Below are 22,381 nucleotides of genomic sequence, written 5' to 3' on the forward strand. Positions count from 1 at the left end.
TGGTGATAACATTCAAAATCTTCTAGCTACCTTGAAATATACATTATTATTAGTAATAGTCACCCTACTGTACAACAGAAAACCAGTTAACGCTTCTCATCTAACTATAATTTTTGGGGGGTCGGGGGGAATAGTCTCACTCTGCCGCCCAGGCTGGAGTGCAGTGGCGCAATCTCGGCTCACTGAGCCTCCACCTCCTGGATTCAAGCAATTCTCCTGCCTTAGCGTCCCGAGTAGCGGGGATTACAGGCGCCCACCACCAAGCTAGGCTAATTTTTGTATTTTTAGTAGAGACGGGGTTTCACCATGTTGGCCAGGCTGGTCTCGAACTCCTGACCTCAGGTGATCTGCCTACCTCAGCCTCTCAAAGTGCTGGGATTACAGGCATGAGCCACTGTGCCTGGCCTGTTATTTTATTTTAAATTCCAGGATACATGAGCAGGACATGCAGGTTTGTTTACATAGGTAAACGTGTGCCATGATGGTTTGCTGCACCTATCAACCCATCACCTAGGTATTAAGCCCCGCATGCATTAGCTATTTATCCTGATGCTCTCCCTCTCCCGGCACCCCAACTCCCGCGACAGGCCGCAGTGTGTGTTGTTCCCCTCCCTGTGTACATTTGCTCTCACTGTTCAGCTCCTACTAAATGCCTTTTGTCCCAGCAATCCCATTACTGAGTATATACCCAAAGGAATATAAATCATTCTATTATAAAGATACATGCATGCGTATGTTCATTCCAGCACTATTCACAAGAGCAAAGACATGGCATCAACCCAAATGTCCATCAATGATAGACTGCATAAAGAAAATGTGGTACATATACACCACAGAATACTATGCGGCCATAAAAAGGAACGAGATCACGTTCTTTGCAGGGACAAGGAAGGAACTAAGTGTAATTTTGTACTTGCTGACCAACCTCTCTCCATCCTCCTCTCCTATCCTTTCTCTCTAGCCTCTGATAACTACTATCCTACTTTCTACTTCTACAAGATTAACTGTTTTTTTAGATTCCATATTTGAGTGAGATCATGTAGTATTTGTCTTTCTGTGCCTGGCTAATTTCACTTAATATAATGTCTTCCAGATTGATCCATGTTGCTGCAAATAACAGGACTTCATTCTGTTTTATGGCTGAATATGAATATAGAGCACGCCCACAGACACACACACACACACATTTTCTCTATTTACCTGTAGATGGACACTTAGGTTGATTCCTTACCTTGGCTACTGTGAATAGTGCTGCAATAAACACAGAGGTGCAGATAGCTCTTCGACATACTGATTTCATTTCCTTTGGATATACATCTAATAGAGAGATTGCTGGGTCGTACGGTAGTTCTATTTCATTTTATTTTTTGAGACAGGGTCTCACTGTGTAACCCAGGCTGGAGAGAAGTGGTGCAGTCTTGGCCCACTGCAACCACCACTTGCCAGGCTCAAGCAGTCCTCCCACCTCAGCCTCCCAAGTAGCTGGGGCTATAGGCATGCACCACCACGCTTAGCTAATTTTTGTACTTTTTTGTAGAGATGGGGTTTTGCCATGCTGCCCAGGCTGGTCTTGAACTCCTGAGCTCCAGCAATCTGCCTGCCTCAGCCTCCCAAAGTGCTGGGATTACAGGTGGGAGCCACCAGACCCAGCCTCTCTTTTAATTTTTGAGGAACCTTCACAGTGTTTTCCATAATGGCTATATTAATTTACATTTCCACCAACAGTCAATCAGGATCATTATAAACAAAACAAAAACCTGCCTTTTTCTTTCTTTATTGATTGACTGAGACAAACTCTTGCTCTGTTGCTCAGGCTAGAGTACAGTAGTGTGATCACGGTTCACTGTAGCCTTGACCTCCCAGGCCCAAGGGATCTTTCCACTCAGCCTCCTGAGTAGCTGGGACCACAGGGGTGTACCACCAAGCCCAGTTAGTTTTCTTATTTTTTGTAGAGACAGGGTCTTCCTAGGTTGCCCAGGCTGGTCTTGAACTCCTGGGCTCAAGTGATCCTTCTGCTTTGGCCTCTCAAAGTGCTGGGATTACAGCTGCGAGCCACCATAGCTGGCAAAAAAAAATCTGCCTTTAGACAGCTGATTATTTCAATCTTAAGAGTATACAGGAGGCCGGGCGCGGTGGCTCAAGCCTGTAATCCCAGCACTTTGGGAGGCCGAGATGGGCGGATCACGAGGTCAGGAGATCGAGACCATGCTGGCTAACACGGTGAAACCCCATCTCTACTAAAAAATACAAAAAATTAGCTGGGCGAGGTGGTGGGCGCCTGTAGTCCCAGCTACTCGGGAGGCTGAGGCAGGAGAATGGCGTGAACCCAGGAGGCGGAGCTTGCAGTGAGCTGAGATCCGGCCACTGCACTCCAGCCTGGGCGACAGAGCGAAACTCCGTCTCAAAAAAAAAAAAAGAGTATACAGGAAAGATGTTATTACATATTTCTCTTTATTTGTATTGTTATTAAAATACTTTATTACAAATTCTTCATGGCTTCAGGGAGTTTTATATCCATAAATTTAAAATGTCCAGCTGTCAAGAGATAACACAGGGCCACTAATTTGGTAAATTTTCCAGGAATCAGGATCTGGTATTCACCCTTAGAGATCAAAACTTGACCCTGTCAGTTTCCCAGAGTTGGTCAAACCAAGAGAGACTAAAAAGCAAACTCACAAGGTACTAATGGATAAATTAGAGCACCAATTCTAGGCACTCAAGTGTCTAAAAGGAATGCTCAAGCATTATCTCAGGCACATCCTTTTGTAATTCTGAAGTGTCTAGGAGGCTGATTTAATAATCAGAATGCTACTTGTAGAGCAAGTAATCAGGGCAAAGAAAAACAGATCGTCTTGGGCCAAATCTAATCCAACTTCCTGTGAGATGTAACGTAACATCAGTGCCACAGAGCAGAGAGTGCCTGTCTAGAAAAGGTTGTTCTCATCTCCCAGTTTCAGTCTCTCTCTCTCCTAGACAGTGTAGGATATAAAAAGCCAATTCTCTTTGATGACTCCTTTGCGTAGGCTTCTAAGGAAACTACATGTACAAAGGTTTTCAATCCTGGCTATACATTAGAATAATCTGAAATTTCAAAATGTATTTGTATCAATGTCCATGCCTCATCCTAGGACAACTGAATCAGAATCTCGCAGAAGAGACAGAAATTTTGTATCTGCATTTTTAAAAAAGCTCCCCATGTGATTCTAATGCACAGTGAGGCTTGAGGTGCCAAGATGTTTAGAGTATTTAAAGTCATCTAGAGAGTTAATATTGGAGTTGAAATTAAACTCCAAGAATTTGGACAATGAATTCAGTGTTCCTTCCACCACTTCATGCTGCTTTTCCGTGGAGCTAAAGGATGGGTTGAAAATAGTGCTACCAAGTTCTAACAGAGATTTAAAGATTTATTATAGATTTTTAAAAAATATTCTTACCATATTTTGGAGGCTCACTTATTTCTTTATCAGAAATTTATAAATTGCAGATAAATTTGATCGTTTATTTTTAATAATCAAAGTTCTGTTTTCTGGCTATTAGATTTTGATATTACAGACAGATTCTAAGCTTCCAATTAGTATATGTTTTAATATAAAATAACCTACAATTTTTCTTAATATTATATATTTGCAGTCAACCCTAGAGCGTGATTTTTCTTTTCAGACAGTTCTGTGTATATGCTTAAAGTATATTTTATTCAACTGCATTATGTAGTAATTAGGAGAGGTAACAAGTCAACATCAAATCAAGATGTAATAGATGAAATCAGATGTGTGGAAAGGCATCTCAAAGACTCAATGTTATACAAACCAGAAGTAGAGAACAAGCAGAATTACATTGGATGGTCACATAGTGCTCTGCAAGCCTTAGATTAAATAATACTATAAAATGAGGAGGGAAAAAAGGGATAACAGAAGGAAACTAACATTTATGAATACCTACTACAGGTCAGACCCTGCAGGGTGATTTCATGTGTGATCTCATTTCCTAATTATAACAATTCCTACTTGATCTTTGCCTAGTTGTTTTGAGGGTTCTGCCTGCCTGGACTTCTGTTTTATATTTTCTGTCTCTCGAGTCTTCCAAGCGCTCTTTAAAGTAATAGATAATAAAATAAATATAAAACAGTAACAGCAGCAGCAGCTACATTTGTTGAATGCTCAGGCACTATTCTGAGCACTCTATCTTTATAGTATTATTTAATCCTCACAACAGTTTTATGAGATAGATATTACTATTATCTTCATTTTACACATGAGACAATGAAGGCACAGAAAAGTGAAGTGAAGTGACCAAGGTCCTACTTGAAATTGTCTAAGCCAGCATTCAAATTTGGGATTCAAACATTTTGCCACAGTTGCTTTACACAAATTATTTAAATTATTATAATTTAAATTATTTAAAGTCACCTAAAGAGTTAATATTGATGCTAAAATTAAACTCCAACAATTTTGACAACAAATTCAGTACTCTTTCTACCACTTCATGCTGCTTTTCCTTGGAGCTAAAGGATGGGTTGAAAATAAAGTTACTAAATCCTACCAGAGATTTAAAGAATGATCATAGTTTTTTGTTTTTTTTTTTTGAGATGGAGTTTTGCTTTCCTTGGCCAGGGTGAAGTGCAATGGTATGATCTCGGCTCACTGCAACCTCCGCATCCTGGGTTCAAGCAATTCTCCTGCCTCAGCCTCCCAAGTAGCTGGGATTACACGCGTGTGCCATGAAGCCCGGCTATTGTTTTTTTTGTTATTTTTAGTAGAGACGGGGTTTCTTCATGTTGGTCAGGCTGGTCTTGAACTCCCAACTTCAGGTGATTCGCCTGCCTCGGCCTCCCAAAGTGCTGGGATTACAGGCGTGAGCCACCGCGGCTGGCTGATCATAGGTTTTATTTTAAGAATTCTCATCATGTTTTGAAGACATTGCTTAACTGTTTAATATGAAGACATTATGACATTCACCATAAATATTTCAGCATCTAGATGTTATTCATCTTCTAACAATAATGACAACTTCCTATATAAGTACAATACACATTACCACACCTAAGAAAATTAACCATAATATCACCCCAATTGTCCCTCAAATATTATTTTATTTCTGTTTCCCCCCAAAAATAAGGATTCAATTTAGGATCATGCATTACACTTGGTTAGCACATCTTGTTAGTGTCTTTTAGTCTAGAACAGTGCCCTAGCTCTTGTTTCTTTTTGTGGGGAGGAGGCGAGTTCAGGGTAGTTCTTTTGTGGAATAACCTGTATTCTAGATTTACCTAGTTGTTTACTTCCTCTACTCTTAACCACTACACTATGATGTCAAGGTTTAAGATCACAGCTAAACCTAACATAAATCTCCAATAATATGTATTCGTGTAACAACTCAGATGGCTTTGGGGTGTTTCTTAAAACATTAATGGCTTTGTTATGTATCTAAGGCTGTATAAACAAACCATTTTCTACTATCCCTAAGATTATATAACTTATTTTTCCTACATAGATGACACATTCAAATCTGAAGATGCCAAATGAAACTAGCTAATCATTTTAACTTTGAAGAAGTCTAGGCCGGACGTGGTGGCTCACACCTGTAATTCCAGCACTTTGGGAGGCTGAAGTGGGCCGATCAGGAGGATGGAGACCCTCCTGGCCAACATGGTGAAACACTGTCTCTACTAAAAATACAAAAATTATCTGGGCATGGTAGTGCGTGCCTGTAATCCCAGCTACTTGGGAGGCTGAGGCAGGAGAATCACTTGAACCAGGGAGTCGGAGGTTGCAGTGAGCCGAGATCATGCCACTGCACTCCAGCCTGGTGACAGAGTGAGACTCCATCTCAAAACAAACAAACAAACAACCCAGAAGTCCAAAAGAGTCACTTGAGCTGGGGACTTCCAGGCTATAGTGAGTTATTACTGTACCTGGGCAACAGAGCAAGACCTTGGTCTTAAAAAAAAAAAAAAAAAAAAAGAAGAAGAAGAAGAGAAGGAGGAAGTACAAAGAAGATATAACGAATATCTTTAGAATTAGAAGAAAAGCACACTGGAAAAAAGATCCAGTTGAGATGGTTTTTTTTGGTGATTCAGAATACAGAAAGAAGTATGGAGGAAGGTAGGGCTTCTATATTATGAAAGTGTCAACTTTTGTTAAAAGACCCTTTTGCAGAAAAAGTAATACCATTTTCATCAGTATGTGTCTGAAATTTTGCTACTTAGGTACTAAAACCAGGTATATGCATGTATTAACAATGCAATACAAACAGCTGGATAAAAAACCAAATCTTTTCATCTCAGGCTTCCAACTATTCACTTCCTTTACTTTGTAATCACCCCAAGGCACCAGCCCAGTATCACTGTGTACCACTTCTAATCAATAATCCCCTTCCCCACCCCCTGCTGCCCACCTCATGGTAACCACAAACCCATCTTCCTGATAATCCCTTGTTTTTCTTTATAGCTTTACTACCTAAGCATCTATACATAACTATATTGTTATGTATCCATAAACAATATAGTTTAGTTTTCCCTGCATTTGTACTTTATATGAATGGAATAATACCATATGTATTATTTTAATCTTATACAAAAGTAGATTTCAGAATTCACCTGTTATTAAAAATAAGCTGGGCCAGGCACGGTGGCTCAAGCCTGTAATCCCAGCACTTCGGGAGGCCAAGACGGGGGGATCACGAGGTCAGGAGATCGAGACCATCCTGGCTAATACGGTGAAACCCCATCTCTACTAAAAAATACAAAAAACTAGCTGGGCGTGGTGGCGGGCGCCTGTAGTCCCAGCTACTTGGGAGGCTGAGGCAGGAGAATGGCATAAACCTGGGAGGCAGAGCTTGCAGTGAGCTGAGATCCGGCCACTGCACTCCAGCTTGGGCGACAGAGCGAGACTTCATCTCAAAAAAAAAAAAAAAAATCTAAGTTGGGTGTGGTGGCTCACATCTGTAATCTCAACACTTTCACTTTGGGAGGCGAATTCGGGAGGACTGCTTCAGCGAAGTTCAAGACCAGCCTGGGTAACATAGGGAGATCTTGTTTCTATTAAAACTAAAAAAAACAGAAGGGTAGGTGCGGTGGTTCACGCCTGTAATCCAGCACTTTTGGAGGCCGAGGCAGGTAGATCACTTGAGGTCAGGAGTTTCAGACCAGACTGGTCAACATGGTGAAATGCTGTCTCTGCTAAAAATACAAAAATCAGCTGGGCGTAGTAGCAAGCACCTATAATCCCAGCTACTCAGGAGGCTGAGGCAGGAGAATCGCTTGAAACCTGGGAGGTGGAGGTTGCAGTGAGCTGAGATCACGCCACTGCACTTCAGCCCAGGTGTCAGAGCGACTCTGTCTCAAAGAAAAGAAAAATAAAAATAAAAAATTAAAGAAAAAAAAAATCAAAACCAGATTAATTTTAGAGGGCTGTTAAAAGAGTTTTACAGTTCAAAATAATACAGGAGCCGGGCGTGGTGGCTCATGCCTGTAATCCCAGCACTTTGGGAGGCCGAGGCGGGCAGATCACCTGAGGTCAGGAGTTCGAGACCAGCCTGACCAACATGGAGAAACCCTGTCTCTACTAAAAAAATACAAAATTGGCCGGGCATGGTGGTGCATGCCTGTAACCCCAGCTACTTGGGAGGCTGAGGCAGGAGAATCGCTTGAGCTGAGGAAGCGGAGGTTGCTGTGAGCTGAGATCGCGCCATTGCACTCCAGTCTGGGCAACAAGAGTGAAACTCCGTCTCAAAAAAAATAATAATAATAATAATAATACAGGAAACGTTAAATAGCCATTTTAATTTGTCTGTGAAGACCCGTAAAGGGTTTATCACCTAGGAAGAGTTAACTGCACTAAATGGGAAAGTATATTCAACCAGAACAAATAAAGTTTGTTATTGTATCCTTCAATGGAAATACAGTGAACAAAAGTACATGCTGTTCCTTGGTATGAACTAGTTAACCCTTTCTGACTTAAAATGTCTCAAGAGGACTTGTTCATTTAGCTGTTACATGCTGAGTACTGTCTGTGATGTAACTGGGATTATCGGCTATCCATTCAATACCTAGTTAAAATAGTAGGAAGCAGACAGGACGTATAGCTAGAGGATATGTGATGTCAGCAGAGCGCTATTCCTTAAAAAGAATATACACCCTAACTCACAAACTCAAGTTCTGAACCATGTTCAGTGTATTTTCAGGAAGTAACAATAAATTAGCTAACATTTATGGCATTTACAATGTCTGAGGAATTGTTCTAAGTGTTTGATTTATATGTCCAAATAATCCTCACAACTATATAGAGTAGGTACTATTAATTTCCTCATTTTATAGATGTGATAACTAATATAACTGGGTTAAGTTCCCTAAGATCAACTTGTACTAGCAAGTAGTACAGAGAACTGTTCAACCTAGGCAATCTCATTTTAAAGTTCATGTTCTTACCCATGACAGTATACTGCCTCACACGAACTGAGGGCTCTTGTACTTTTTTAAGAACTAAATCTCAAAAATAAAATACTAAATATTTCCTAGTTATCAGCAGAAGAATGTATCAAAGTTACATTACATAATGAAGACTTTTTTTTTTTTTTAAAGACAGAGTCTCGCCCTGTGCCCAGATTGGAGTGCGGTGGCATGATCTTGGCTTATTGCAACCTCTGCCTCCCAGGTTCAAGCGATTCTCCTGTCTCAGCCTCCCGAGTAGCTGCAACTACAGGCACAAGCCACCTCTCTCTGCTAGTTTTTGTAACTTTTAGTAGAGACACGGTTTCACCATGCTGACCAGGCTGGTCTTGAACTGTTGACCTCACGTGATCTACCTGCTTCGGCTTCCCAAAGTGCTGGGATTACAGGTGTGAGCCACCGCGCCTGGCCTAATGAAGACTTTTTGAATCACAATTTTGCACTGTTCAGTCTCAAACATTTACTAAGTGTCTACTATATAGAGATGCCAGACACTAAGGCACTGAGGATATAGTCAGGTCAACCCCGTAGCTCAGGCCTATAATCTCAGCATTTTGGGAAGCCAAGGCCAAAGGATTGCTTGAGCCCAGGAGTTTGAAATCAGCCTGGGCAACATAGGGAGACCTCATCCCCACAAAAAAAAAAAAAAATTAGCCAGCGTGGTGGCATGTGCCTATAGTCCCAGGTCCTCAGGAGGCTAAAGTGGGAAGACCATTTGAGCCTAGGAGGTTATGGCTGCAGTGAGCCATGATCATGCCATTGTACTCCAAAAAAAAAAAAAGCAAAGGCACTCATGTTACATTTATTCATCTATTAAATATATTTATTGTGTACATACTATATGAAGGGTATTACACTAGGCAATGTGGCATTTATCCAAATGAATCTGAATCAGATCCTGTCCTCAATGATACTACAGTCTGGAAAGGGATATTAAAGAGAGTCATACTTAGTTCACTCAATCCTCAAAAGACTAATAAAGTGGATGCTTATCTAATTTGCTAAAAATTAGAAAGTTAAAGGAGTTGGAAAAAGAGAAGTTATTTCCAGTTGGTAAAATCAGAAAACAGTTCTTGGAAGTGACTTTTGAGCTAAGCCTTAAAGGAGGGGTGAAACTATATGGAAAGAGATGAATAAAGTACAATAACAAAAATTTAAAAATCAATAAATAGATCAATAAATAAAAGTACACTAGCAGAGGAAACTGCATGACCAAAATATGAAGGCAGGAAACAGTGGTGAACCATCAGTATGTAAAAGGCACAGGGGAATAATGGATAAAAAGTTGAAAATATAAACTGGGGCCAGATCATGAGAACCTTTTTGTTTTTGTTTTTAGTATAATCTCCATTTTATTTTTTTCCAGAAGATAGTTTTTCTTCAGTCCTTAAGGAGTCAGCTCCTTATATGGGCTTTGGTGGAGGTCACGGGGCAGCACTCAAAAGTCTAAATCAGGTGGACGTTTGGTCTTCGCAGGCTTCACAAGAGCGATTCCTGACTACCTTTCTGTGAATGGCACAACTCATGTAGTTATGCAGCTTCACCTACAGCTTTGGAAGCACATAGGTGCCCAGGGTACTTGTTTCAGAAATATCCCTGATAGCTGTGGGCTCGACTGTATTTCAAATAATGAACTTTTTTTTTTTTTTCCTTTTTTTGAGACAGGGTCTCACTCTGTCATCCAGGCTGGAGCGCAGTGGCACAATCTTGGCTCACTGCAACCTTTGCCTCCTGGGCTCAAGTGATCCTCCCACCTCAGCCTCCCAAGTAGCTGGGACCACAGGTGTGCACCACAATGCTGGGCTAATTTTTGTACTTTATTTTTTTGTAGCAATAGGGTTTTGCCATGTTGTCCAGGCTGGTCACAAACTCCTGGGCTCAAGCGATCCTCCTGTCTCAGCCTCCCAAAGTGCTGGTACAGGCGTGAACCACCGCACCCAGTCTCAAATGATGAATTTCTTAATAGGCTTGTCCTTGGGCATACATTATACACAGTTCATGCAGCAAATAGGCTGCATATGGCAGTAGCCCTTTTAGACGCAACAGTTGTTCCTTCTTGGAAATGAGGACCTGAGAGAGCCATGGAAACCTTTAATTGTCAAGTTAAAAACTTTCTACACACAATGGGATTCTCTGCAGATATCTGAAAAAGAGGATGACATAATCAGAGTGTGCTTTAGAAAGAATAACTGGCCGGGTGTGGTGGCTCATATCTGTAATCCCAGCACTCTGCTAGCTGGAGGCGGGACGATCACTTGAGGCCAGGAGTTTAAGACCAGCCTGGGCAACATAGTGAAACCTCATCTCTGTAAAAAAAAAAAAAAAAAAAAAAAATTAGCTGGGTGGGCTGGCATGTGCTTATACTCCCAGCTACTTAGGAAGCTGAGGTAGGAAGATGGCTTGAGCCTGGGAGGTTGACGCTGCAGTGAGCCATGACCGTGCCACTGCATTCCAGCCTGAGTGACAGAGCGACACCCTATCCTAGGGGGGAAAAAAAAAGGAAAGGAAAAAAAAAAAGAATAATTGTTGTAAGAGTATAAAACAGATTGTGAGGCAGGATGGAATATAATGACAGACATGAAGACAAAATGAAGCAAACAGCTTCTAAAAAGTGGAACAGAAGAAAAGAGCTACTCTTCACTATGTGTACCATTTTACTCTCTAGATTTTTCTCACAGGTACGTTTTTTGTTTGTTTGTTTTTTGAGACGGAGTCTGGCTCAGTCGCCCAGGATGGAGTGTGGTGGTGTGATCTCGGCTCACTGCAAGCTCCGCTCCTGGGTTGAAGCAATTCTCCCACCTCAGCCTCCCGAGCAGCTGGAACTATAGGCATGCGCCATCACGCCCGGCTAATTTTTATATTTTTAGTAGAGATGGGGTTTTACCATGTTGGCCAGACTGCTCTTGAACTCCTGACCTCAAGTGATCTGCCGGTCTTGGCCTCCCAAAGTGCTGGGATTACAGGCATGAGTCACGGTGCCCAGCCACTGACAGGTACATTTTTTAAAATACATGGATTTCTGCTTATAGGAAGATGGAGTAGACATACTTTTTCCTATTACTCCATGGACATTATATACAAAATAAACATAAGACGACTCTGAAAAATGAAAAGGAAGCCTGAATGGCCAGGCACATTGAGACCCACGGAACGACACAGTAGTGAGCTCTTTGGGTGTTTTGTTTGTTTGTTCTGCCACATATATCCCAAAGTAGATACTAGAGAAGATAGCAACCTGGAAGTATCAAAGGTGCAGATAAAAAAAGCTCCAAGAAAAACCAAAGGACTGGCTGGGTGCGGTGGCTCACGCCTGTAACCCCAGCACTTTGGGAGGCTGAGGTGGGTGGATCACCGGAGATGAAAAGTTTGAGACCACCCTGGGCAATACGGTGAAACCCCGTCTCTACTAAAATACAAAAAATTACCTGGGCGTGGTGGTGCGTGCCTGTAGTCCCAGCTACTCTGAGGCTGAGTAGCTACTCTGAGGCTGAGGCTGGAGATTCGCCTGAGCCCTGGAGGCAGAGGTTGCAGTGAACAGAGATCATGCCACTGCACTCCAGCCTGGGAGACAGAGTGAGACTACACCTAAAAAAAAAAAAAAAAACCAAAGAACCAGAAAAAGACACAGCCTAGCAAGACACAAGACTTTTAGACAATAACCCACTCTATTCCAGCCAAACACCACATAAAAAACTAGCCCCATTTCCACTCCCACCCTCACGAGGAAAGGCCAAATGGAGAGCCTTGATTTTTAACCCTGTCAGGTTACAATCCGGCCGTAACTCTCTCCACACCAGGGTGGTATCAGAGAAGGCCAAGTAGGGAGCTGGGATTGGCATCATTGTCTAGCAGTAACAAGTCTCTCCCCTTCTGTTAACATGCTGTCAGAGGAAACCATTTGGGGAACTTGGACTTCAAACCCAAACAGCACTTATGAGGCACCCCTCCTGCTCCTTGCCGAGGTACTACCAGAGGAGAGGAGGCCTGCTGGAGAGTTAGGAGTAACACCACTCAGTGGTAAATCAGAGGTAACAAAGCCACCCACAACCCTCAACTCCTCTACCCCCCAACCTCCTGCACAGGGTGGGGTGGGGTGGGGTGGGGTGGGGTGGGGTGGGAAGCAAGCATGAGGTGTCCATTTCCTTCCCAGCAAGCAAGGTACAAAACCTAACCCTTCTCTACCTGGCACTATGAAGATGGTGCCTGTAGAACACTACAATAGGAGGGGCCAATATCCCTCAAGAATATAGATAACAAAAATACTTAATAAAACATTAGCAAACAGAATGCAGCAATACATAAAATTAATTATATATAAATAGAGGAGGATTTTTTGGGGAAGGGTAAGAGACGGGGTCTCGCTATGTTGCCCAGGCTGGTCTTAAACTCCAGGGCTCAAGCATACATCCGCATCAGCCTCCCAAAGTGCTGAAGTGCTGGGTTTACAGGCAAGAGCCACAGTGCCCAGCCAAGAATTTGTGTTTTTCTTTGGCCTGAGACAGAGTCTCCCTCTATCATTCAGGCTGGAGTGCAGTGGCATAATCACAGCTCACTGCAACCTCTGCCTCCAGGGTTCAAGTGATTCTCATGCCTCAGCCTCCCAAGTAGCTGGGATTACAGGTGCCCCCACCATGCTTGGCTAATTTTTCTATTTTTTTCCTAGAGACAGGGTTTTGCCATGTTGACCAAACTGGTCTCGAATGCCTGATCTCAGGCGATCCACCTGCCTCGGCCTCCCAAAGTGTTGGGATTACAGGCATGAGCCACTGCGCCCGGCCTATAATTACTTCAAAATAAAAACTGAAAAAATTTTAAAAGAAGCACAATATCCTAAAAAATAGCAAATATGCCATATGTATATATTTTTAAATAAATAAATATCAAACTAGTAATATTTACTCCTTGGATGGGCCCTTTCACTGCCTACATTAAAAATTTCTAAAATTTCTATATTCTATACAATAAGAATGTAATACCACCAGAGAGAAAAGGATTTTTTAAGAAAATAATGTGATATGATTTTAAAAAGAAAGAAAATGAAAGCAGTATTATTTTTCACTGTTTGAAGCAAATCTCATTTAAACAGATATAAAGAGAAAATTAAGAAAGTCACCGGGCATGGTGGCTCACTCCTGTAATCCCAGCACTTTGGGAAGCTGAGGAGGGTGGATCACTTGAGGTCAGGAGTTCAAGACCAGCCTGGCCAACATGGTGAAATGCTGTCTCTACCAAAAATACAAAAATTAGCTGGGCATGGTGGTGGATGCCTGTAATTCCAGGTTGAGGCAGGAGAATCGCTTGAACCTGGGAGGCAGAGGTTGCAGTGAGCCAAGATCCCACCACTGCACTCCAGCCTGGGCGACAAAGTAAGACTCTGCCACAAAAAAAAAAAAGAAAAAAAAGAAAATGAAGAAAGTCAATTAAATTCAATTATTAATCCAAAATTTATGCATATACACTCTAAGTAAAAGTAAAATCATGAGGCAACCAGCAAAACCAAGACGTCCAAGAAAAGATCTGATCCAGTTCCACGACCCATTAACAGTGTGATGTTGGAAACAGCTTAACCTTTATCTCATAAGGGATCCAGAGATTATAAACAGAAAGTAATTTGAAACATTAAACACGATGTGTTTTGTAAACCAGGATGACACAGTTCTTAGGTTAGAAATGGAAGTGACCTGAGAGATCTAGTACAATTCTTCAATTTACAGCTGAAGAAACTAAGACTAGAGAGTTAAGTAAGTTTCAGATAAATAAGCTATTCGCCAACAGCGTCTGATACAAAGCCCAGAAAGAAAGAGTGCTGGCTCTAGAATTAAACTGCCTAGGTTCAAATTGTGGATTTACCACTCACAGTTATGTGACCCTGCAGAAGTTACATAACCTTCTTGGGCCTCACTGTCTTTATCTGTAAAATGAGGAGAATTCCTACTTCATAGGCTTGTTGTGAAGATTACATGGAATAATACACATAATGCACTTATAATAATGCTTAGCAAATAGAAACTGCTCAATAGGCCGGGCGTGGTGCCTCCCGCCTATAATCCCAGCACTTTGGGAGGCCAAAGTGGGTATATTACTTGAAGTCAAGAGTTCAAGACAAGCCTGGCCAACGTAAAACCCCACCTCTACTAAAAATATAAAAATTAGCCGGGTGTGGTGGTGCATGCCAGTAGTCCCAGCTACTTGGGAGGCAGAGGCAGGAAAATCACTTGAACCTGGGAGGCGGAGGCTGCAATGAGCTGAGATTGTACCACTGCACTCCAGCTTAGGCAACAGAGTGAGATTTCGTCTCAAAAAAAAAAAAAAGATGGAAATTATTTTTCAGCAGAATAACAATGTAATTAAGCTACATAAACTGAGAAACAATAATACAAAATAGAAGTTCTAGTTACTCAATGCATTGTTCTACACATCAATATGCACTGCTCATATAAAGACTTAACAAAATTAATAAATATTTCCAGAGGAGCATACCACTCACCAACATTTTAAAAAGTATGTCAGTGATGTAACTGATTACTGTTGATACCTAAAAGCATTTCTGTACAGTTTGGGAACTGGGGAAACTTCCTAAAGTGATAGGCACTAAAAACTAGAAAGACACAAGCTATTCCACTGGGCTTAATTATACCAACACACAAGAGACCAAAACGGCCTCTAATCTATCACTGGACAATCTTTACTTTTATTGAGACAGTGTCTCACTCCATCACCCAGGCTAGATTGCAGTGGCACAATCCGGCTCACTGCAACCTCCACCTCCTGGGTTGAACCGATTCCCTTGCCTCGGCTTCCCGAGTAGCTGGAATTAGAGACACACGCCACCACGCCAGGCTAATTTTTTTGTATTTTTAGTAGAGACGGGGTTTCACTATGTTGACCAGGCTGGTCTCGAACCCTGACCTCAGACAATCCGCCCACCTCGGCCTCCCAAAGTGCTGGGATTACAGACGTGAGTCACCATGCCCAGCTGGCAATATTTAAAATACAGAGGATATATCAACAAAATGAAAACTTTACAATATGCTTAATTTTACAGAACCAATGTCCATATTCAGATGGTGATTACAGTGACTTAAACATGCTGAATTTTTCTTGTAGTTTCACTTCTCACGCGTGTGCACGTGTTTGTGCGTGTGTAGAAAATAATAAAAAATATTGGAGTATAACCAGCTGAAGCAACTGTCCTCTATTCTAAATTCTGTGATTGTATTTAAAAGCCCTACATTCAAATGCCCCTAAAGGAATTCACAACTGATAAAACTTGATTAATAAATACAGTATGTGCCATTTATATAAATTATTATTGATTCACGCCTGTAATCCCAGCACTTTCGGAAGCCAAGGCAGGCGGATCACCTGAGGTCAGGAGTTTGAGACCAGCCTGACCAACATGGGGAAACCCCGTCTCTACTAAAAATAAAAAAAAATTAGCCCTGGATGGTGGTACATGCCTGTAATCCCAGCTACTCACGAGGTTGAGGCAGGAGAATCACTTGAACCAAGGAGGTGGAGGTTGCAGTGAACCGAGATGGCGCCATTGCACTCCAGCCTCAGCAACAAGAGCAAAACTCCGTCTCAAAAAAAAAAAAAAAAAAATTACTACTGATTTAGTTTACGAAATTTAAAAGTTAAACAGTTTCCAAATGATATAGAAAATGTAAAAAATTAAGATCCATATCCCTAGACAAACACTGAGGAAGAGATTTTTAAAATTATATAAAGTTAGAGTTAATAAATTTTCCTTAGGGCAATTATATATTATAGATGCACTGACGCTAAAATATGGCTAAATCAAATACATTTAGCTTATCTAATATCCACATAATAAAGACTAACGTTTGCAGATCCATAAACCAGAACATAAAAACAATTCTTATGAAAGCAAAAAGCCTAAACTATGATGTAGGAGGGTAAGGTTTAATTTGGGCATTTATGGCCAAACTTTGTGATTAATAACTGTAGTTTACAGTATTTGGGATTATCCAACTTTTTCCATCCCATTTTAAAATTTTTACCATAAATGAAAACATTTTCATTCAGCAAACAAAAACTACTCTTTTCTCTTTATACTTATCGAAAGATATTTTTCTTTTTCTTTTTTGAGACAGAGTCTTGCTCTGTTGCCCAGGCTGGAATGCAGTGACATGATCTCAGCTCACTGCAGCCTCCGCTTCCCAGGTTCAAGTAACTCTCTTGCCTCAGCCTCCCCAGTAGCTGGGACTAAAGGTGTACACCATCACACCTGGCTAATTTTTGTATTTTTAGTAGAGGCAGCATTTCACCATGTTGGCCAGGCTGGTCTCGAACTCCTGATCTCAAGTGATACGCCTGTCTCAGCCTCCCAAAGTGCTGGGATTACAGGTGTGAGCCATTGCGCTGGGCCTATTTTGCATTTTCTTAGTAAGCACAGGGTATTGTTTCCAAAACATCGATAAAATCTGTAATAATTACAAAACAGTCTCAAAGACCTTGCACTAATTCCTACCACCCATTTTGAAACACTTTAGTGGTGATTTTCTGTTTTACTATGTCCCACTTCTAAGCAGTAGAATTAAATGAAAAAGAATTAAATTCCCTCCTCAGTTACATCATAATTCTCTTGGCTGCACTTCAGTTCTGGGACTTTTTTGCTGCCCTAACCATGAACTCTTATAATTTTACTCAAAAAAAGCTATCATATATACCAAATAACACAAACTTTTTCTGACTCCAAATAGCCTTTAAACTAACTTCCACTATCAGGCTGCACCTAATTATCTACACCAAATCCAGAACTGTCTCCCCTCAATGAGTAAGAATCTGACAGATACTACCGTCCATTTTATATCCTCAGTTATACCAAAAGTTTTTACATGATGACAGGAGTTTATTGATAAATTTGGTAAAGGGTTCCTGACCTGGCTGCAATGACACAGCAAACCAGTAAAGAAGCCAAGTATCTAAAATTCTAATTTTTATTCTAACCAGGCTAGCAGTTTAACATATCAATTTGGTAAAATCTTTTTTGTTTGGTTTTCTGAGATAGCGTTTCACTCTTGTCACCCAGGCTGGAGAACAATGGTGTGATCTTGGCTCACTGCAACCTCTGCCTCCCGGGATCAAGCAATTCTCCTACCTCAGCCTCCCAAGTAGCTGGGATTACAGGCACGCGCCACCATGCCTGGCTAATTTTTTTATATTTTTAGTAGAGAAAAGGTTTCACCATGTTGGCCAGGGTGGTCTCGAACTCCTGACCTCAAGTGATCCACCCACCTCGGCCTCCCAAAGTTCTGGGATTACAGGTGTGAGCCATCACGCCCACCCTTTTTTTTTTTTTTTTTTTTTTAAGATAGGGCCTCACTCTTTATCCAGGCTGGAGTGCAGTGGTGCAATCACAGCTTATTGCAGCTTTGACCTCCTGGGCTCAGGTGATCCTCCCACCTCAGCCTCCTGAGTTCTGGGACTATAGGTGCACAACACCACGCCTGGCTAATTTTTTGTATTTTTAGTAGAGACGAGGTCTCACTATGTTGCTCAGGCTGGTCTCGAACTCCTGGGCTCAAGGGATCCACCTACCTCAGCTTCCCACAGTGCCGGGATTACATGCATGAGTCACCCCACCCAGCTGGTAAAATCTTTATTTTTAAATATGCTACACTGCCAGGGCGCGGTGGTTCACGCCTGTAAACCCAACACTTTGGGAGGCCAAGGTGGGCGGATGCCTTAGTGAGACCTCATCTCTACTAAAAATACAAAAAATAAGCTGGGCATGGTGGCACGCGCCTGTAGTCCCAGCTACTGGGGAGGCTGAGGTGGGAGAATTGCTTGAACCCGGGAGGCGAAGGTTGCTATGAATTGACATCGCCCTACTGCATCCGGCCTCGGCAACAGAGGGAAACTCTTATCTCTAAATAAATAAATAAATATGCAACATCCAAAATCTAATCAATTTAATGGAAAATGAGAAACTGGCTCAAGATTTCAAACTCCATTACATACTGTTAAAACTGACTGGATTTGGAGCCAAATTTTAATGTATGGTTTTGGAAATCTCTGGCTTTCAAGCCAATATTGACAGAACTGACATCCATTCCATTTAATCTCAAAGTTCCAAACAAAAACAGATTTGCAAGTATTTCCAAAAACTCAGTGACACCAGTTAACCTACAGGAAGACCCCAAATTAGCAGAATCCATGGTTCTCACCTCCAACTAGAATTTACTTGTCAAGAATTTCAAGACAACAGAACAATTATCAAGATAATAGATACTTATATTACTACCTCTCTTGTCCCCTGCCACAACTCATAAGCTTAACTAAATGCACAACAAAAATTTAAGACACTCACACCTGTAATCCCAGCACTATGGAAGGCTGAGGTAGGAGGATCGGGAGGCCAGGAGTTCTAAACCAGCCTGGTCAACATAGCTGATGCCCCATCTCTACAAAAGAAAAATTTAAAAAATTAGCCAGGTGTAGTGACACACGCCTATAGTCCCAGCTACTCAGAAAGCTGAGGCAGGAGGACTGCTTGAGCCCAGGAGTTCCAGGCTGCATAAGTCACGATCACGCCACTGTACTCCAGCCTGGGAGACAGAGTGAGATCCTATCTTTAAAAAAAAACAAAAAACAAACAAAAAAACCTTTTAGATAAATATAAATATAGTTAACTGCCCTGCCCCACAACACTCTTTTCTGAGGTACATATCATAAAACATTGTTTTATGGTGAAACCCTGTGGTGAAACTATTATAACCAAATTTTTCTTAGTTAATAGTCTTACAGTATGTTACATTCTATAATATTGTGAGGGCCCAATACAGTGAAGGAATAGAACATTTCAATACGGAAACATGAAGTCACTAAACTCAGCTAAAAGGTTAGGCTTCAGATCTGTGATGATGGTGCTAGCATGTAAACACTGATCTGTTTTCCCAGTGTGCCTGGCCCATGCTCTCCTATTTTTAGTTAACATCTTGATTTCTCAAGGCCAAGAAAACCACAAGAACTAAAGTAAGCATCACGGCCCTGTTGATATCTGTTGTAAAATGGCTTTCTCTGTTCTTGCCCTACTATTAACCCCTCAATGTGTTACATCATACCCTTAGAGCAAAACAAAAACAAGAAGTAGAACTGGTTCCAAAAGAATTCCCAAAACCACATGTAAGCAAGTATTAAAGATACAGCATTTTGCAAATAAGTAACACTTTATTTATAAACAAATACAAACACATGAGAGAAGTGAAAATAATCAAGGCTCTCCCCTGTCATCTCTGCAAAAAGGTAAAACACTTAATCCGGGAATGAAATGGTACATTCCTCCTCTATAACCTAAATCCATTAAAAGAATTATGATTAGCTCATACTGTATTTTTTCATCAAATACCACAATCATTCAAAAGAGCTTCATAAGTAATTTAGCAGAATATGGAATTGTATTCATATCTCATATAAATCAGTTTTATGTCCAAAGAGAATCAAAGCTACAGCAGCTTTAAAAGTAAAAAGTGAATTCAATCTTAGTTCACTAATAATCCACTGGCATATGAAAAATGAAGGGGGTAGAATGTGAAGACAGGAAAGACTTCCATCCATAAATTAACGGGCATGTTAGGTACACTCAACAATTAACACCATATATTACATCAGGCCTGGAAGTAAAAATCTCGAAAGAATAGCTCGTTAACATGGCATTCTTTTTTTTTTTTTTTTTTTTTTTTTTTTTTTGAGACGGAGTCTCGCTTTGTCGCCCAGGCTGGAGTGCAGTGGCCGGATCTCAGCTCACTGCAAGCTCCGCCTCCCGGGTTTACGCCATTCTCCTGCCTCAGCCTCCCGAGTAGCTGGGACTACAGGCGCCCACCACCTCGCCCGGCTAGTTTTTTTGTATTTTTTTTAGTAGAGACGGGGTTTCACCATATTAGCCAGGATGGTGTCGATCTCCTGACCTCGTGATCCGCCCGTCTCGGCCTCCCAAAGTGCTGGGATTACAGGCTTGAGCCACCGCGCCCGGCCATGGCATTCTTATAAAACAATAATAATACTATTCATGGAAACGTCTGTGATTTAAGTGTCTCAAAAAAAGTGTTCAAATTTCAATTCTTAGAAAAGCCATGAAAATGTCTTAATCAGTAATAGCAAAATTTTGAAGAAGTATTGAGGATCTAATGATTAACAAAATTTAAAAAAATGTTTACAAGCAACTGTGCAACGTGAATAAGCTTTTGCAGAAGGGGGGGTTATGCTACTGAAATCAAAACTGATTTACCTAAATATGTCTGCATATTCTGCCATCGCAGTCATGATGGCTTCTTCTGCCTTAGAGAAACTGATTTTCTTTTTTTTTTTTTGGAGACATATCACTCTGTCGCCCAGGCTGGAATGCAATGGCGTGATCTCAGCTCACCATAACCTCTGCTTCCCGGGTTGAAGTGATTCTCCTGCTTCAGCATCTTGAGTAGCTGGGACTTCAGGTGTGTGCCACCACACCTGGCTAATTCTTTTTATATTATTAGTAGAGATGGGGTTTTGCCGTGTTGGCCAAGCTGTTCTTGAACTCCTGACCTCAAGTGATCTGCCTGCCTGGGCCTCCCAAAGTGCTGGGATTACAGGAGTAAGCCCAACCTAAAACTGATTTTCTTTACTCAGTGGGTGCGAGAACTGACAAAGGGAAACAAAAATTTTAAAAACTATTAGACATGCTAATATGTTAACTGTACAACTCCATCTAACAGTTTCTCTTTAATTTTGCAATAACATTAAGATGTAATCTGAATAGAGTTCTTATATTGCAATTCAGCAAATTTTTACGTGGCCATGACTTTTATTCAGAACTAAGTATGAAGACAAGGTCTCTAGAGGATCTCACTCTAGAGATAAAACCAACAAACAGTAATATGTAAACTTCAACAGAAGATAATTTGTATTAAGTTAAAGGGAATTAATACTTTTAACAACCACAGCGCTTTTAGCTAAGAATTCGCATTTCCTTTGAAGAAACAATTACTATTCCACTGTGCATCTGAGGGTATGTCACATAGCCCATACACATAAACTAATTTAAAAGCTGTTGCCAATCAATAAATTATCATCTCATGAAGATTAAACAGTAGATATCTATTTAGATTTAATCAAGCATTTAGAAAACGCCTGATGCTAACAAAAATTAGCCAGGCCATGGTGGCGCCCGCCTGCAGTCCCAGCTACTCCCAGCTACCTGGGAAGCTGAGGTGGGAGGATCACTTAAGCCTGGGCAACACAGTGAATCTCTGTCTCAAAAAAAAGAAAGGAAGAAGAGAAAAGAAATGGCCAACAACTTTACAAACCTATAATCACATAAAAAGTTGTAAAACATATGAGATGTGGCTAAAGTCAAAGACTTCATAGAGCCATGTTATGACTTAACAATCACAAAAGGAAGTGAATTTATCTCTACTAAAGTGAATATAAATATTGCAATCATTCTTTTTCTGGCATAATTATGTTTTGGAACTATGTCTTCTATAAAAAGTATCTGTGTACCCACCTGTCCCAGTTGTGTTGAATGCCAACTACAAGCATCCTCTGTCCTTATTTTCCTAAATCACTCTACTAAAAATATTATTCACACAATATCTGCAAAATAGTATTTCAATATTGGTTTTGCAAATCAGTCAAAGGTATCTCTCCAATTTTCAAGAGCTAACTCCAATCCTGGGGTTGTCAGTGAGAGGAAGATTTGGTATTGGCCTAGACTGTGGCAACTTCACTGTGTCCCCTTAACCCAGAAACTTGCACTGACCAAATTTTTACTGTGTGGCAAATACATGTGTCAACTTAAAACTTTGGAAGTGGAACCAGTACGTGTTGAGTATCTGTAAAATCCGAGCGTCCAAATTCTTGTTTCATGTTTAACTTTTAAAATCCGAGTGTCCAAATTCTTGTTTCAAGTTTAATTTTTAAAATCTGAGT

At 41.0% G+C, this 22,381-nt stretch overlaps 2 protein-coding genes across 11 annotated transcripts in view; one reads left to right on the top strand and one right to left on the bottom strand.

The window, feature by feature from the left end:
• SAMD8 (sterile alpha motif domain containing 8) overlaps positions 1-22,381 on the bottom strand; it is a 73,419-nt gene that overhangs the window by 47,641 nt on the left and 3,397 nt on the right. Inside the window, exon 2 of one of the 10 annotated variants that reach the window (XM_065520861.2) lies at positions 11,872-12,031. The exons of 8 other annotated variants lie outside the window; for them this stretch is intronic. The gene's annotated coding sequence lies outside the window, so the exon portion shown is untranslated. Of the gene's footprint in view, positions 1-11,871; positions 12,032-18,784; positions 18,877-22,381 lie in introns of all 10 variants that reach the window. One more of the 10 variants, XM_065520862.2, reaches the window with a different exon arrangement.
• Positions 1-22,381, top strand: part of LOC135964897 (uncharacterized) — a 34,066-nt gene that overhangs the window by 9,954 nt on the left and 1,731 nt on the right. The window lies entirely within an intron of this gene.

This window comes from Macaca fascicularis, chromosome 9 (assembly GCF_037993035.2).
Source record: "Macaca fascicularis isolate 582-1 chromosome 9, T2T-MFA8v1.1".
Taxonomy (NCBI): domain Eukaryota; kingdom Metazoa; phylum Chordata; class Mammalia; order Primates; family Cercopithecidae; genus Macaca; species Macaca fascicularis.